General features: G+C 47.4%; 1 protein-coding gene across 2 annotated transcripts in view; it reads right to left on the bottom strand.

The window, feature by feature from the left end:
• Positions 1-18,733, bottom strand: part of smim1 (small integral membrane protein 1) — a 36,543-nt gene extending 17,810 nt beyond the window's left edge. Inside the window, exon 1 of one of the 2 annotated variants that reach the window (XM_070861050.1) lies at positions 18,718-18,733. The gene's annotated coding sequence lies outside the window, so the exon portion shown is untranslated. Of the gene's footprint in view, positions 1-8,550; positions 8,833-18,717 lie in introns of those variants that run through there. The other variant, XM_070861049.1, reaches the window with a different exon arrangement.
• Positions 18,734-18,974: the final 241 nt, after the last annotated feature.

Raw genomic sequence — 18,974 nt, 5'->3', positions numbered from 1 at the left:
GCTCAGTAACATAGGCATCCACAGTGTGGAGCTACAGACATTACACATTAGAATCTAAATGCTAAGCTATTCTTTGGTTAATAACTTTTCGATCCATGGGACCAAAGTTACAATGGCCCTGCTGCCCCTGTGGAAGTCAGCTGGAGTGGCACCAAAGTGCAGCAACACTGAAGGGTGCCGCCCCTCCCAACGTGTGGAGATAGGGTCCTTCCCGTGGTCAAGGTCAGCTGCCTGCTCCTGTACCAGCGCTTCAGTGGTGCCTGCTCGAATCTGCCCTCGAAGGTAAAGTAACTCATGCCTCTCTACCGGGCACTGAGACCCTGCTCAGGGCCAAAGAAAAATGGCACTTTTTTATTCTTCGGCTCCGAACTTAATTGATCCATAGGCATCTTCTCGGGCCTTTCCAAGGTTTAGAGGGGAGATGAGGAAAAATGTCTTCACCCAAAGGGTGGTGGGGGTCTGGAACTCACTGCATGAAAGGGAGGTAGAGGCAGAATCTCTCATCACATTTAAAAAGTACTTGGATGTGCACTTGAAGTGCCGTAACCTACAGGGCTACGGACCGAGAGCTGGAAAGTGGGATTCAGCTGGGTAGCTCTTTGTCGGCCGGCACGGACACGATGGGCCGAATGGCCTCCTTCGGTTTTGTGATTTTTCGATGATTCCAAGGGCCTCAATGAAATGCACACCACCTCTCAGCTGCCAAAAATTGGGTTGAGGCCATCATAATGATGTCCTGGGCGGAATTCTCAGAGTAGCCCAGGAACCCCTTCAGATACATCTCCTGCAGAGGGAGAGAGCAACAGAGACATCGCTCCCGTCTCCCCTCAGAATTGGAGGCGGCACTTTGCATGGGGCGGAGGCGCAGTGGCTCTGGTTTCTGTTCTGAGCTCCTACCCCACAGGGAGTTCCGCCTGCTCTCTGCCCTGGGGAAGATTTATTTGTCCAGCAATATAACCACTGCATGACCATACCATGGTAGGAATTGTATCAACTTTTGAATTCGGCAGTCCCAACACACCGATCACTTTCTGGCTGTTGCAGGCCACCCGCATAGTTAGGGAAAGAAATCCAAAATGCATTGAAAGACTTGTACTTCCAGTTGGTTATAGTCACCCACACCCAGCAGAGGCTGCTTGCTGGCTGGCTGGTTCTGTTCAGTTTGTGCAACCGTTTTAAATTCGGATTCATCCCCTTCTCTTTATCAGTTGGCAGTTTATTGCTTGGTAAGAACATAAGAACATAAGAATTAGGAAAAGGAGTAGGCCATCTAGCCCCTCGAGCCTGCTCCGCCATTCAACAAGATCATGGCTGATCTGGCCGTGGACTCAGCTCCACTTACCCGCCCGCTCCCCGTAATCCTTAATTCCCTTATTGGTTAAAAATCTATCTATCTGTGACTTGAATACATTCAATGAGCTAGCCTCAACTGCTTCCTGGGACAGAGAATTCCACAGATTCACAACTCTCTGGGAGAAGAAATTCCTTCTCAACTCGGTTTTAAATTGGCTCCCCCGTATTTTGAGGCTGTGCCCCCTAGTTCTAGTCACCCCGACCAGTGGAAACAACCTCTCTGCCTCTATCTTGTCTATCCCTTTCATTATTTAAAATGTTTCTATAAGATCACCCCTCATCCTTCTGAACTCCAACGAGTAAAGACCCAGTCTACTCAATCTATCATCATAAGGTAACCCCCTCATCTCCGGAATCAGCCTAGTGAATCGTCTCTGTACCCCCTCCAAAGCTAGTATATCCTTCCTTAAGTAAGGTGACCAAAACTGCACGCAGTACTCCAGGTGCGGCCTCACCAATACCCTGTACAGTTGCAGCAGGACCTCCCTGCTTTTGTACTCCATCCCTCTCGCAATGAAGGCCAACATTCCATTCGCCTTCCTGATTACCTGCTGCACCTGCAAACTAACTTTTTGGGATTCATGCACAAGGACCCCCAGGTCCCTCTGCACCACAGCATGTCGTAATTTCTCCCCATTCAAATAATATTCCCTTTTACTGTTTTTTTTCCCCAAGGTGGATGACCTCACATTTTCTGACATTGTATTCCATCTGCCAAACCTTAGCCCATTCGCTTAACCTATCTAAATCTCTTTGCAGCCTCTCTGTGTCCTCTACACAACCCGCTTTCCTACTAATCTTTGTGTCATCTGCAAATTTTGTTACACTACACTCTGTCCCCTCTTCCAGGTCATCTATGTATATTGTAAACAGTTGTGGTCCCAGCACCAATCCGAGTGGCACACCACTAACCACCGATTTCCAACCTGAAAAGGACCCATTTATCCCGATTCTCTGCTTTCTGTTAGCCAGCCAATTCTCGATCCATGCTAATATATTTCCTCTGACTCCGCGTACCTTTATCTTCTGCAGTAACCTTTTGTGTGGCACCTTATCGAATGCTTTTGGAAATCTAAATACACCACATCCATCGGTACACCTCTAGCCACCATGCTCGTTATATCCTCAAAGAATTCCAGTAAATTAGTTAAACATGATTTCCCCTTCATGAATCTATGTTGTGTCTGCTTGACTGCACTATTCCTATCTAGGTGTCCCGCTATTTCTTCCTTAATGATAGCTTCAAGCATTTTCCCCACTACAGATGTTAAACTAACCGGCCTATAGTTACCTGCCTTTTGTCTGCCCCCTTTTTTAAACAGAGGCTTTACATTAGCTGCTTTCCAATCCGCTGGTACTTCCCCAGAGTCCAGAGAATTTTGGTAGATTATAACGAATGCATCTGCTATAACTTCCGCCAACTCTTTTAATACCCTGGGATGCATTTCATCAGGACCAGGGGACTTGTCTACCTTGAGTCCCATTAGCCTGTCCAGCACTACCTCCCTAGTGATAGTGATTGTCTCAAGGTCCTCCCTTCCCACATTCCCGTGACCAGCAATTTTTGGCATGGTTTTTGTGTCTTCCAGTGTGAAGACCAAAGCAAAATAATTGTTTAAGGTCTCAGCCATTTACACATTTCCCATTATTAAATCCCCCTTCTCATCTTCTAAGGGACTAACATTTACTTTAGTCACTCTTTTCCGTTTTATATATCGGTAAAAGCTTTTACTATCTGTTTTTATGTTTTGCGCAAATTTACTTTCGTAATCTATCTTTCCTTTCTTTATTGCTTTCTTAGTCATTCTTTGCTGTCGTTTAAAATTTTCCCAATCTTCTAGTTTCCCACTAACCTTGGCCACCTTATACGCATTGGTTTTTAATTTGATACGCTCCTTTATTTCCTTGGTTATCCACCGCTGGTTATCCCTTCTCTTACCGCCCTTCTTTTTCGCTGGAATATATTTTTGTTGAGCACTATGAAAGAGCTCCTTAAAAGTCCTCCACTGTTCCTCAATTGTGCCACCGTTTAGTCTGTGTTCCCAGGCTACTTTAGCCAACTCTGCCCTCATCCCACTGTAGTCCCCTTTGTTTAAGCATAGTACACTTGTTTGAGACACTACTTCCTCACCCTCAATCTGTATTACAAATTCAACCATACTGTGATCACTCATTCCGAGAGGATCTTTTACTGGGAGATCACCAAGTCACGTGTGTGGTTTGTACTGTTATCTGTAACATGGCTTGAGGTGCTGAAGGGTCATCGGTTCTTCAGGGCTCGTAATGTTGGCTGAGGCTGGGAGTTATGTCGTTAACATTTGAGCATGAGTTGTACAGGTCAGGCTGTCCTGGTACGTTAGCAGCTGGGTAAGGCTGGAGTATTGGGTGGTGAGGGGCAGTGGCCGCCTGCCACGAGATTTTTATTTCTGAACATGGATAGATGTGTGGCTGAGAGATTCTTCACACAGCCAGCAGCATTTTCCACGATCGATGGCTGGCACAATGAGCAAAAAATAACACAAATGTCAGAATAACAGATGGATGCTGGAAATCAGAAATATAAACAGCAAATGCTGGAAATACTCAGCGGGTCTGGGGAGAGAGAAGCGTTTCAGGTCGATGACCCTTCCTCAGACTAAGAATAACCCCTGATCCCACTATCCACACTTTTAATACTCACCTATATACTGGCACAGAAAGTACAACATGCTTATTTCGGGTGGCTGTTCTGTTGTTTTTGATCAGAATAGTAGAATAAAATATACAATGTAATTTCCATTGTTGGCAATCAAGGAAATGAGAACATAAAAAATAGGTGCAGGAGTAGGCCATTCGGCCCTTCGAGCCTGCACCACCATTTAATAAGATCATGGCTGATCATTCACCTCAGTACCCCTTTCCTGCTTTCACTCCATACCCCTTGATTCCTTTAGCCATAAGGGCCATACCTAACTCCCTCTTGAATATATCCAATGAACTGGCATCAACAACTCTTTGCAGCAGGGAATTCCACAGGTTAACAACTCTCTGAGTGAAGAAGTTTCTCCTCATCTCAGTCCTAAATGGCCTACCCCTTATCCTAAGACTGTGTCCCCTGGTTCTGGACTTCTCCAACATCGGGAACATTCTTCCCGCATCTAACCTGTCCAGTCCCATCATAGAAACATAGAAACATAGAAAATAGGTGCAGGAGTAGGCCATTCGGCTCTTCGAGCCTGCACCGCCATTCAATGAGTTCATGGCTGAACATGCAACTTCAGTACCCCATTCCTGCTTTCTCGCCATACTCCTTGATCCCCCTAGTAGTAAGGACTTCATCTAACTCCTTTTTGAATATATTTAGTGAATTGGCCTCAACAACTTTCTGTGGTAGAGAATTCCACAGGTTCACCACTCTCTGGGTGAAGAAGTTTCTCCTCATCTCGGTCCTAAATGGCTTACCCCTTATCCTTAGACTGTGACCCCTGGTTCTGGACTTCCCCAACATTGGGAACATTCTTCCTGCATCTAACCTGTCTGAACCCATCAGAATTTTAAACGTTTCTATGAGGTCCTCTCTCATTCTTCTGAACTCCAGTGAATACAAGCCCAGTTGATCCAGTCTTTCTTGATAGGTCAGTCCCGCCATCCCGGGAATCAGTCTGGTGAACCTTCGCTGCAATCCCTCAATAGCAAGAATGTTCTTCCTCAGGTTAGGAGACCAAAACTGTACACAATACTCCAGGTGTGGCCTCACCAAGGCCCTGTACAACTGTAGCAACACCTCCCTGCCCCTGTACTCAAATCCCCTCGCTATGAAGGCCAACATGCCATTTGCTTTCTTAACCGCCTGCTGTACCTGCATGCCAACCTTTAATGACTGATGTACCATGACACCCAGGTCTCGTTGCACCTCCCCTTTTCCTAATCTGTCACCATTCAGATAATAGTCTGTCTCTCTGTTTTTACCACCAAAGTGGATAACCTCACTTTTATCCACATTATACTTCATCTGCCATGCATTTGCCCACTCACCTAACCTATACAAGTCAGAATCTTATATGTTTCTATGAGATCCCCTCTCATCCTTCTAAACTCCAGTGTATAAAGGCCCTGTTGATCCAGTCTCTCCTCATATGTCAGTCCAGCCATCCCGGGAATCAGTCTGGTGAACCTTCGCTGCACTCCCTCAATAGCAAGAACGTCCTTCCTCAGATTAGGAGACCAAAACGGAACACAATATTCCAGGTGAGGCCTCACCAAGGCCCTGCAAAACTGCAGTAAGACCTCCCTGCTCCTATACTCAAATCCCCTAGCTATGAAGGCCAACATACCATTTTCCTTCCTCACCGCCTGCTGTACCTGCATGCCAACTTTCAATGACTGATGAACCATGACACCCAGGTCTCGTTGCACCTCCCCTTTTCCTAATCTGCCGCCACTCAGATCATATTCTGCCTTTGTGTTTTTGCCCCTAAAGTGGATAACCTCACACTTATCCACATTATACTGCATCTGCCATGCATTTGCCCACTCACCTAACCTGTCCAAGTCACCCTGCAGCCTCTTAGCGTCCCCCTCACAGCTCACACCACCACCCAGTTTAGTGTCATCTGCAAACTTGGAGATATTACATTCAATTCCTTCATCTAAATCATTAATGTATATTGTAAAGAGCTGGGGGTCCCAGCACTGAGCCCTGCGGCACCCCACTAGTCACTGCCTGCCATTCTGAAAAGGACCCGTTTATCCCGACTCTCTGCTTCCTGTCTGCCAACCAGTTCTCTATCCATGTCAGTACATTACCCCCAATACCATGTACTTGATTTTGCACACCAATCTCTTGTGTGGGACCTTGTCAAAAGCCTTTTGAAAGTCCAAATACACCACATCCACTGGTTCTCCCTTGTCCACTCTACTAGTTACATCCTCAAAAAATTCCAGAAGATTTGTCAAGCATGATTTCCCTTTCATAAATCCATGCTGATTTGGACTGATCCTGTCACTGCTTTCCAAATGCTGATCTGATCTTGGCCTCAACTCCACTTCTCTGCCCGTTCCCCATAATCCTTTATTCCCTTATCATTGAAAAATCTGTCTATCTCCACCTTAACTATATTCAATGACCCAGCCTCCACAGCTGTCTGGGGCAGAGAACTGCAAAGATTCACGACCCTCAGAGAAGAAATTCCTCCTCATTTCCGTTTTACATGAGCGATCCCTTATTCTGAAATTATGCCCCTTGGTTCTAGATTCCCCCGCGAGGGGAAACATCCTCTCTGCATCTACCCTGTCAAGCCCCAAGGGATCTTTGGATTAAACAAGGGATCTAAAAATTAAGGAAAATACGATAGACATTGCATCCAAGCGGAGGATGGGATAGCGATTCCTCTCTAACTGTATTGCACCTCTGCTGCCACTGAACTCCCGTCCACACTGACGTCACTTCCAGACCTGATGGCCCCCATATTGATGGGGGCCGGTTTCGTAGGCAGGAGGATGGGGTTTCAAACAGGAAATCCGGAAGGTTTAGCTCTACATCATGTGATTTTTTTTAAACAGGATTCCCGCCCGGAAGTCAGCCTGATCGACAGGTTGGCTTCCAGCCGGGCAGGGAGCAGACCGGAGGGCAGGGGTAGGGCGCCTGCAGCTGCTACTGGGAGCGGGGTTGGGGGGTCCCACCTCTGACTCCAGAGGGTCTGCAAAGGGGGGGGTGGGTTCCGATCCCCGACCCTGGGAGGTCTTTGTAACAGGGGAGGGTCTGATGATCTAAATTCTTACAGGGGATTGACAGGGTAGATGCAGGGAGGATGTTTCCCCCGGGCTGGGGAGTCTAGAACCAGGGGTCACAGTCTCAGGATAAGGGGTCGGCCATTTAGGACTGAGATGAGGAGGAATTTCTTCACTCAGAGGGTGGTGAATCTTTGGAATTCTCTGCCACAGAGGTCTGTGGAGGCTGTGGAATCATTGAGTATATTCAAGACAGAGATTGATAAGATTTTTGGATATCAAGGGAATCAAGGGATATGGGGATAGTGCAGGAAAGTGGAGTTGGGGTAGAAGATCAGCCATGATCTCATTGAATGGTGGAGCAGGTTCGAGGAGCTGAATAGCCTACTCCTGCTCCTAATTCCTATGTTGTTATATGGGGGGCGGGGGGAGGGGTCCAATGCAAGCAAAGAGGGTAAGCTTGGGGGTCCAGGGGAAGCCCATTTCTATAGCGCCTTTCACAACCTCGAGGGTGCAAAGTGCTTTACAACCAATGAAGTACTTTTGAATGGTAGTCCCATCTCCCAGTCCCAGAGAGCCTGTGCTATTATCATCATCATCATCTTAGACAGCCCCTCAGAATCGAGGAAGACTTGCTTCCACTCTAAAAGTGAGTTCCCAGGTGACTGAACCGTCCAATACGGGAATTACAGTCTCTGTCACAGGTGGGACAGACAGTGGTTGAGGGAAAGGATGGGTGGGGCTGGTTTGCCGCACGCTCCTTCCGTTGCCTGCACTTGGTTTCTGCATGCTCTCGACGACGAGACTCGAGGTGCTCAGCGCCCGCCCACTTAGGGCGGTCTTTGGCCAGGGACTCCCAGGTGTCGGTGGGGATGTCGCACTTTATCAGGGAGGCTTTGAGAGTGTCCTTGTAACGTTTCCTCTGCCCCACCTGGGGCTCGCTTGCCGTGTAGGCTTGCCTCTGTTGTTGGCCCAGTTGTGATCAGGAAGGAATTGAAGCTGGAATGGCTCAGTACTCCATCAGGGAGCACCTTCACCCAATGAGATGTGGAGGGAGGCCGGCAGCTTGTAAAGAATGGAGTTTTCCACCTAACAGTAAGCCAGCATCCAACGGAACACTCATAAAATAAGCCCGGGGGTCATTTACGTTTGCATTTGCAGGCTCACAGTACATTGTAACTTCTGTGAACAAAAATGTCAATAGCATTGCTGACGCTTATCAAGTACAGCTTGGTATCACAATATATAAAATAAAGCCCACAGTGTATTGTTTGATACGATACAGAACTAAATTATGAGACACAAAAAAAATCACAAATTGAATCTCAGTCCAAGTAACAATAATGTTATTGGCAGCCCTTGCGAATATTGCAGGATTACGGTCCGTTTCTTTGCTCGCACCGCAGCCTGAATATCGCCCAATTACTACACAACAGAAACCAGCCTGGGATTGAAATGTCACCAAATAAAATAAAGAGATGGACTTACCCGATACAGTATCTGGGAAATACTTCTTCCCAAAGTAACCGAGCCCCCCTTTCGGAAAATGCTTCCAAGTTTGAGAACAGCCCGATGAGAATGTTGCCAAACACTCGCAGCGTTGCTTCACAAACTGCGGAAATCTTTAACAATTCTGACAAGTTTGTGGTGAATCAGAAACGACCAGGGCGATAGCTGCCGGCGTGTGCAGTGGAATCTTGGAGGAGTTTGTGGCTGGTGCAGTTGCCTGGCACTGAGTGTGTGTCATGTGGGTCTGGGAGACATCGTACTGCTACTTCACAACACGACCAGTAACTTCTGCCGCTCACAGCAAACTTCTGCAAACTCCCGGGCCTCAGCACTCCCCGGCACAGTGCACAGCCGGGAAGATGTCAAAGTGCAGAGTGGGACTTGCGGTCGGGAGCCGGACTCTGGACAGATGGTTTTGTTGCAATACATTGCACAATCCAGTAAACCCAAGCCCTTTGGGGTCAAAGTGTTCAGCCTGGTCCCTTCCACGGCCACTTATTAACTTCCAAATCACTCGGTGCACCCATTTACCATCCCCCACCATCCCTTCAGGGAAAACAACATTGGAGAGAGCAGTGACCCAGCCTTGGGCTGAGAACTCGTTTGCACATGGGTAAATACAGTGTAGGGCTCTGTGGAGCCAATAGACCCTAGATATCAATGAAAGACTTGCATTTATATAGCGCCTTTCACGACCCAAAGCGCTTTACAGCCAATGAAGTACTTTTTGAACTGTAGTCACTGTTGTAATGTGTAATGCTGTAAGGAACCCCTTCACAGGAAACGAGCCAAAGGTGAGCAGAGGAAACGTTACAGGAACACCCTCAAAGCCTCCCTGATAAAGTGCAACATCCCCACTGACACCTGGGAGTTCCTGGCCAAAGACCGCCCTAAGTGGAGGAAGTGCATCCGGGAGGGCGCTGAGCTCCCCGAGTCTCATCGTCGAGAGCATGCAGAAATCAAGCGTAGGCAGCGGAAGGAACGTGCGGCAAACAAGACTCTCCACCCACCCTTTCCTTCAACCACTGTCTGTCCCATCTGTGACAGGGACTGTGGCTCTCGTATTGGACTGTTCAACCACCTAAGAACTCATTTTTAGAGCGGAAGCAAGTCTTCCTTGATTCCGAAGGACTGCCTATGATGTAGGAAACACAGCAGCCAATTTGTGCACAGCAAGTTCCCACAAACAGCAATGTGATAATGACCAGATAATTTTTTTTGTTGTTATTTTGATTGAGGGACAAATATTGGCCCCAGTACACCGGAGATAACTCCCCTGCTCTTCTTTGAAATAGGGATATGGGATCTTTTACGTCCACAGACCTCGGTTTAACGTCTCATCCGACAGATGGCACCTCCGACAGTGCGGCGCTCCCTCAGTACTGCCCCTCCGACAGTGCGGCGCTCCCTCAGTACTGCCCCTCCGACAGTGCGGCGCTCCCTCAGTACTGCCCCTCCGACAGTGCGGCGCTCCCTCAGTACTGCCCCTCCGACAGTGCGGCGCTCCCTCAGTACTGCCCCTCCGACAGTGCGCCGCTCCCTCAGTACTGCCCCTCCGACAGTGCGCCGCTCCCTCAGTACTGCCCCTCCGACAGTGCAGCACTCCCTCAGCACTGCCCCTCCGACAGTGCAGCACTCCCTCAGCACTGCACTGGAGTGCCAGCCTAGATTTTTTTGAGCTCAATTCCCTGGGGTGTGACCTGAACCCACAACCTTCTGACTCAGAGGCGAGTGCACTGAGTCACGGTTGACAAATGAATTTCATCGAGATTATACAGCCAACTGGACAAAGCTTTAATTTTTTTAATCTTTTGCTGTCAAATGGAAACATTGTGTTGAGTAAGTGAAAATACTTTCCGACATCAGGACTTCGACATACACGTCCATCATTTACATGTCATTAAAACAAGATCAATATTGGACCATTTCATGAAATTATGAGAACATTCGTAAACTCAGAGAGTTGTGAACCGTAAATCGGGCCTGGGCCCGGTATAATCCAGGGACCGGTTGGAAACTGGCATATGCTTAGAGCCACACAGGGGCAACAAATTCAACCAATACTGTCAGCTCCGCATCACTGTGTCATCAGGGTCAGCGTCATTCTGTGCATGAATGTACAGAGTCCCATTCAGCAGTGTTCAAAAACTGGTTACATTTTAATAGGGTCCGAGAGCCATTTGTATATTTGTCCTGCGGTCCAAGCGGTGCGAGATTCCAGCCCCATCCACCCCCCCTCCACAAACTTGTCAGTTTGGTGACTTCGCATACAAAGTTTTATACAAAGTAGAAAGACTTGCATTTATATAGCACCTTTCACAACCACCGGACATCTCAAAGCGCTTTACAGCCAATGAAATACTTTTTGAAGTGTAGTCACTGTTGTAATATACATGCGAGGGTATACATATCAGGAAAGGATGAACAGGCTGGGTCTGTTTTCTCTTGAAAAGAGAAGGAAGGTTGAGGGGTGACCTAATAGAGGGCTTTAAAATGATGAAAGGTTTTGATGGCGTGGATAGAGAGAGAATGTTTCCACTTGTGGGGAGGAGCATAACTAGAGGCCATCAATATAAGATCGTCACCAAGAAATCCAATGGGGAATTCAGGAGAAACTTCTTTACCCAGAGAGCGGTGAGAATGTGGAACTCGCTGCCACAGGGAGGGGTTGAGGTGAATAGTATCGATGCATTTAAGGGGAGGCTGGACAAGCCAATGCGGGAGAAGGGAATAGAGGGTTATGGTGACCAATGTGGTGGCCCCGACCTGCGAGGAAATACCAGCAGGGCCATAAAAGGCGAGCGGCAAGCCGCCCCTTGACCACTTCAGGGAGCAGTGCGAGCTGGTGCAGGAGGGCGATGGCAACAAAAGGGCGACTGGATTGGACGTCACCAAGGTCCAGGTCGGTGATTGGAGCGTGGGCAGGTACAGCAGGAGCGGCGAGGTCGGGGCGAAGGAGCAGCGAGTGATCGTGGAGCGACGTGATCGGAGCCCAGGAGAGGCGAGAGTTCGGGGCCCAGAGGCAGCACGGACCCAGCCCACACTGCGATATGTGAGCGCACTAGGTCCGTGCAGCAGAGCTGGTCTCCAGTCGTCCTGGTTAATCCTTGCCACTGGACCAAGACCTCGCTCTGTCAAGCCCGTGTGGTGGCTGGTGTGCAACGGTCACCCCACGTTAAAAAAATCCACGCACAGGCATCTTCCACCCTTCAACATGTAGTTTGGGACCTGGAATATTAGGTCCTTCACTGAAACACCTGTGAACTCATCCCTTTTTGGCGTGGAAGCAAGTCATCCTCGATACGAGGGACCGCCTATGATGCTGATAAATTTAGATGAGGAAAGACGGGAGGAGGCTCGAGTGGAGCATAAACACCGGCATGGACTGGTTGGGCCGAATGGCCTGTTTCTGGGCCGTATATCCTGTGTAATGTAATCTATGTAAACTAATCTGTTAGTGTACCTGAGTCATTTGTTACTGGTAGCTGGTAGACTTACAAAATAAAAGGTATGATAAATTGTGTATTAGTATTTCAATCTGTTAAATATCAGGAATGATCTCCCAATGGAACTGTGATGAAGCATATCCCTGTCATGCCTCAACTGGAAATATTTTTGCATTTTTTTTTAAAAAGATAAAAGAATGTCTTGCATTTATATAGCACTTTTCATGACCTCAGGATGTCCCAAAGCGCTTTACAGCCAATGAAGTACTGCAGCAACTCGCCAAGGCTTCTTCGGCAGCACCTCCCAAACCCGCGACCTCTACCCCCTAGAAGGACAAGGACAGCAGGTACATGGGAACACCACCACCTCCACGTTCCCCTCCCAGTCACACACCATCCTGACTGGGAAATATATCGGCCGTTCCTTCATCGTCGCTGGGTCACAATCCTGGAACTCCCTCCCTAACAGCACTGTGGGAGCACCTTCACCACATGGACTGCAGCGGTTCAAGAAGGCGGCTCACCACCACCTTCTCAAGGGGCAATTAGGGATGGGCAATAAATGCCGGCCTTGCCAGCAATGCCCACAGTTCGTGAATGAACAAAGAAAACATATTTGTCCCTGAGGTGCACCATCATTGAGACCGCCTATTTCCTCTGAACACAAATTCCGGGCCAATGTACTGTGCTATAAACCAAAGAGCCTTTCCCAGCTTGTGGTTTTGAAAGGATAATAAAAGCGTTTGAGACATTGTATTGTCTTTATTTTTTTCTTGTCACAGGGTAATGATAGCCCATTAACTCTATCATTACAGAAATTGGATCTCGATCATTACAGAAAGATGACCTCTTTTGACTTATTTAAATAAGAATGAGAAGGTCGCTTCTGTGGAGACAGTTATGGAGGCATTTGGGAGTCATCTGGGTTTTCATCGACAGACAGGGGAGGAACCGATATTCCATAATCGATCAGCATGCCTTGAAATTGAAGGCGGTCATCTAATATCTTCTAAAAGGAAAACAAGCCATTACTAATTGTGTAAGTACAGTTCTACTATTCTGTTTTGCTGTGTACCATCTACAAGATGCACTGCAGCAACTCGCCAAGGCTTCTTCGGCAGCACCTCCCAAACCCACGACCTCTACCACCTAGAAGGACAAGGGCAGCAGGTGCATGGGAACACCACCACCTCCACGTTCCCCTCCCAGTCACACACCATCCTGACTTGGGAATATATCGGCCGTTCCTTCATCGTCGCCGGATCAAAATCCGGGAACTCCCTCCCTAACAGCACTGTTAACATAGTTTGAAATACAAGACACAAATAAGCTTTTGTTCTCGATGTATCAAGTTTTGAACGTGTTGTAATCTAGTGACAACTAATACTGATAATGGAACATCCGCACAAGCCAGGCGAGAAAATTAGAAGAAGCAAAACAGCGTCTAAAAAGCTGACAACTCAAAAATGGCCCAAAGCTCACCTTGGACACAGAAACAATGACACTGAAGGCTCTGGAACTGAAGCTGCAGATGTACCCAACAAAGGTTCTGGAGAGGGTCCTGAGAGATTCACTAGACTGGTTCCTGGGTTGAGGGATTACAGTTACATGGATAGACTGGAGAAGCTGGGGTTGTTCTCCTTGGAGCAGAGAAGGCTAAGAGGAGATTTGATGGAGGTGTTCAAAATCATGAGGGGTTTAGCTAGAGTAAATAGAAAGAAACTGTTCCCATTGGCGGAAGGGTCGATAACCAGAGGACACAGATTTAAGGCGATTGGCAAAAGAACCAAAAGAGAGGTTTTTACGCAGCGAGTGGTTAGGATCTGGAATGTGCTGCCCGAGAGGGTGATGGAGGCACTCACTCGAGGCTTTCAAAAGGGAATTGGATAAGTAGGAGATAATTGAAGGAGAAAAAACAGCCAGGATATGGGGATAGAGCGGGGGAGTGGGACTGGCTGGGTCACTCTTCGAAAGAGCGCAGACTCGATGGACCGAATGGTCTCGTTCTGTGTTGTACTATTCTCATCATCATCATCACCATAGGCAGTCCCTTGCAATCGAGGAAGACTTGCTTCCACTCTAAAACTGAGTTCTCAGGTGACTGTACAGTCCAATACAGGAATTACAGTCTCTGTCACAGGTAGGACAGACAGTGGTTGAAGGAAGGGGGGGGTGGGGAGTCTATTCTATGATTCCATGAAAAGCGGTTAAAGAACAGCTTCATTCCGAGAAGTCACAATAATTTCACTTGGCACAACTGTTGGAGATTTTGTTGTGTTGTCTGCACTTGATGGCTAAGGGCGGGGAAGTCAATGCAGTGCGAACACCTTGTGGGATTTGGTTAATTCAACAGGTAATTATTTAAATCTGTTTGGTCCTGGCATTAATTTTTGACAGTTTCTATCAACTAGTCTTTTTCCAGTTAGTGTGTCTGCTTGTAGCCTTTAAGGGGAGATAGTCAGGCTAGTTATCTCCGCTGGATGGCAAGGGAATGAAAATAACTGTTACATAAGAGTATTACTTTCAACACAGTTTATCACAGTGGTTAGGAACTATTTATTTTCTGCAACACAAGGAGATACCTTAACCATGACTGTAAAGATATATATATATGCTGTTCTAGATATGTGGGGGCGGGGCTACAGCTCTGCGCCAAAAACAATGCCGGCAGCTGCGCGGGTGCGCAGTAGCTCCTGGCCCTCCCAGCGCCTCCTGTCTCCGGGCGACCACCCTATCCCAGGCCAAGTGGCCTGACACCGCTTACCTCGTCTGCGGGGCCCACCCGCCCGGCATCTCGCTGGGGGTGGGCCCCGCCCGAAGAGTCATCAGTAGAGGCGGGCCTGGCATCTGCTGCGTGCGGGCCCTGCCCGAAGTCCTCGGCGGGGGCCTGGCTTCATTGACGGCGGCGGGGCCTGTTCAGCTACCCCCCATTCAGCATCTTCTCCTCTCCCCGCCCCCCCCATTCAGCATCTTCTCCTCTCCCCCACCCCCCCATTCATCTTCTCCCCCCCCATTCAGCATCTTCTCCTCTCCCCCACCCCACCATTCATCTTCTCCCCCCCCCATTCAGCATCTTCTCCTCTCCCCGCCCCCCCCATTCAGCATCTTCTCCTCTCCCCCCCCATTCAGCATCTTCTCTTCTCCCCCACCCCCCCATTCATCTTCTCCCCCCCCATTCAGCATCTTCTCCTCTCCTCCACCCCCCATTTATCTTCTCCCCCCCCCGTTCAGCATCTTCTCCCCCCCATTCATCTTCTCCCCCCCCCCGTTCAGCATCTTCTCCCCCACTGTTCATCTTCTCCCCCCTCTCTCTTTCTTACCCCCTCTCTCTTTCCCCCCCCTTTCCTTTCTCCCCCCTCCCCCCTCGCTGTCAGAAACACAGAGAGACACTGACAGAGACAGAGAAAGACACTGACAGAGACAGAGAGAGAGACACAGAGACACTGGGGGGCCCCGTCCCAGCATGCTGTTGGAGGGCTCCCTGTGCTGCAGTAGGTGAGTAGAAATATTTTTTTTATTTATTGATTGATTTTTTATTATTTTTTTTATTTTTTATTTCTTAATATTTTTTGATTGATTTATTGGTTGATTAATAATTTATTTATCGTTTATTATTGTTGATGGCTCTTGATTTGTAAAAGTGAAGTGGTTAGTGTTTGTAAACTTTCCTCCCCCTCATCTCTCGTTCCCTATGCCTGATTTATAAGTGTAGGCAAGGTTTTTCTGAGCATACAAAAATCTACACTTACTTCATTCTAAGTTAGTTTGGAGTAAGTTTTCGCTGCCTAAACTTTCAAAACAGGCGTAAGTGGCCGGACACGACCCCTTTTGAAAAAAAATCGGTTTTAAAAATGAAACTATTCTAACTCACTAGAACTGGAGCAAACTAAATGCCGAGAATTGCAATTTCTAAGATGCTCCATTCTAAACTAGTTGCTCAAAAAAAATAGGAGCAACTCAGTCCGAAACTTGAGCCCTGTGTGTAGAAATGTTTCTTAATTTCACTCCTGAAAGGTCTGGCTCTAATTTTTAAACCATGCTCCCTGGTCCTAGAATCCCCAACCAGTGTGGTTAGTTTCTGTATCTGTTCATGGCATTTTAATGATCTATGTACCAGAACCCCCAAGTCTCTTTGGACCTCCACTGTTTTTAGCCTTTCACCACTTAGAAAGTATCCTGTTCCATCCTTTTTAGGTCCAAAGTGGATGACCCCACATTTGCTGACATTGAAATCCATTTGCCACCTTTTTGCCCAGTCACTTAATCTATCGATATCACTGTGTAATGTTATGCTTTCATCTACACTTCCTGCAATGCCATCTATCTTTGTGTCAGCGGCAAACTTGGATATATGGCCTTCTCTGCCATCATCACGTGAAAGCATGGGATGTACCAACAGCTGAAATAAAGTCAAGAGGTTCTCTTTCCATTCCCTTGCAGGCTGTAAGCTGACCTACTTAGCTGGGCAAGTGAGAAAGAAGAAAGGCGTGCATTTATATAGTGCCTTTCACAACCTCAAGTGCCACAAAGAGTTTTATAGCCACTGAAGTACTTTTGAAGTGTAGTCACTGTTGTAATGAGGGAAACGCGGCAGTCAATTTGCGCACAGCAAGCTCCCACAAACAGCAATATAATGACCAGATAATTTTTTTTTTTTTACTGATGTTGGTTGAGGGATAAAAAAGCAAAACGGAGTGAAGTAATCCCAGAAATGCAACATCGTCCATGTTAAGAAATGTGCTGCATGTTATTATTGACCTATTTCCAAAGATTTAAAAGATCTAAAAATGTTTCTTCATCATTTACAATTCTCAGACCTGTTCTGTGATGGGATTGTTACTGCTCAGTATTTTTAATGATAATGCAACCTATATCGAAGGAAGGTAAATAAGTTGTATATTATATTGAAGGTCTGTGTGTGGCATGTGTTTTCGGTCCACATTTAAAACACAACAGTATCTGATTGTTGCTGCAAGCCTACAACTGCACATATGTCAGAGACAGGGAGCGAGATGGATCAATAGATGGTTGATTGGGTGAAGATGGGTTCAGTCTACCGAGCTGTCACCCAGTCCCGTTCACCCCATCACCCCCTGTGCTCGCTGACTCATGTCCTAACTCGCACCGAGTCCCACTCACCCATCACCCCCTGTGCTCGCTGCCCTATGTCCTAACTCGCACCGAGTCCCACTCACCCATCACCCCCTGTGCTCGCTGCCCTGTGTCCTAACTCACACCGAGTCCCGCTCACCCATCACCCCCTGTGCTCGCTGCCTTGTGTTCTAACTCGCACTGAGTCCCGCTCACCCATCACCCCCTGTGCTCGCTGACCTACATTGGCTCCCGGTTAAGCAATGCCTCAAATTTAAAATTCCCATCCTTGTTTTCAAATCTCTCCATGGCCTCACCCCTCCCTATCTCTGTAATCTCCTCCAGCCCCACAACCCCCCGAGATCTCTGCGCTCCTCTAATTCTGCCCTCTTGACCATCCCTGATTATAATTGCTCCACCATTGGTGGCCGTGCCTTCTGTTGCCTGGGCCCCAAGCTCTGGAACTCCCTCCCTAAACCTCTCCACCTCTCTACCTCTCTTCCCTCCTTCAAGACGCTCCTTAAAACCTATCTCTGTGACCAAGCTTTTGGTTACCTTTCCTAATATCTCCTTATGTGGCTTGGTGTTAAATTTTGTTTGATAATCGCTGCTGTGAAGCACCCTGGGACGTTTTACTACGTTAAAGATGCTATATAAATACAAGTTGTTGTTGTTGTCAATCATACTTAGTACTCTTTGCCATGTGAGCCCCCAACTGTGAAAATGGAGTGGAGTAAGACTGGTCCCAAAGGCATCTTCTCACAATGGCATGAAATGTTTGCGATTAACATAAGAACATAAGAATAGGGGCAGGAGTCGGCCATTTGGCCCCTCGAGCCTGCTCCGTCATTCAGTAAGATCATGGCTGAACTTATTTCTCAAATTCACTTTCCCGCCCGATCCTCATATCCCTTGATTCCTCAAGATTCCAAAAATCTATCGATCTCAGCCTTGAATATACTCAACGATCCAGCATCCACAGCCTTTTGGGGGAGAGAATTCCAAAAATTCACAATTGAAGAAATTCCTCCTCATCTCAGTCTTGGGCGACCCCTTATCCTGAGACTATGACCCCTGGTTCTCGACTCTCCAGCCCGGGGAAACATCCTCTCATCATCTACCCCGTCAATCCCCTTCAGAATCTTACGTGTTTCAATGAGATCATCTCTCATTCTTCTAAAATCCAGAGAGTGTAGACCCAATTGACTCAATCTTTCCTCGTAGGACAGCCCTCTCATCCCAGGGGTCAACTGAGTGAACCTTCAATGCACCGCCTCTAAGGCATATATGTCCTTTCTCAGATAAGGAGACCAAAACTGTGCCCAGTAGTGCAGGTGTGGTCTCACCAAAGCTATGTATATAACAATGGGCTTCAGCCTGCTCGCCTAAAGTTGAGAAAATTTGATGCTTGCAGGTTTGAGGAGTTTATCACTTTCGAGCTGAATCTAACAAGAATATTGCAAATTAAAACATTCAGGTCAGGCAACACCGGCTGAGTCTAAATTGCTACAAGTATAATGGTACAACTTGTGTGAAATATTGCTACCACCTTCCATCAACCAAAGCCAAGAGACAAATAGAGTGGCGGAGGTTTAATGAAAATTCTTACCTGGAGCACTGTCAGAGTGTCCTCGTCACTGACCTGGGTTGTGGGTTGGACGATTCCAGGTGTGGTGTACACAGCTTGTACTATTTTGCTAATGAATCTTTCAAGCTGCAGATAAATATAGGAGGACACTGGTAAATGAATAAATAATCCTTCTATATTATTAAAACCAAGAAAGTAGTAACATTTAAGGCTGAGATGAGAAGGAATTTCTTCACTTAGAGGGTTGTGAATTGTTGTCAGTAAATGCTTGGAGTAGG

Source organism: Pristiophorus japonicus, chromosome 18 (assembly GCF_044704955.1).
Source record: "Pristiophorus japonicus isolate sPriJap1 chromosome 18, sPriJap1.hap1, whole genome shotgun sequence".
In the NCBI taxonomy this organism is placed as follows: domain Eukaryota; kingdom Metazoa; phylum Chordata; class Chondrichthyes; family Pristiophoridae; genus Pristiophorus; species Pristiophorus japonicus.
The sequence above is the reverse complement of the archived record's forward strand: the minus strand, read 5'-3'. Positions and strand labels throughout refer to the sequence as shown.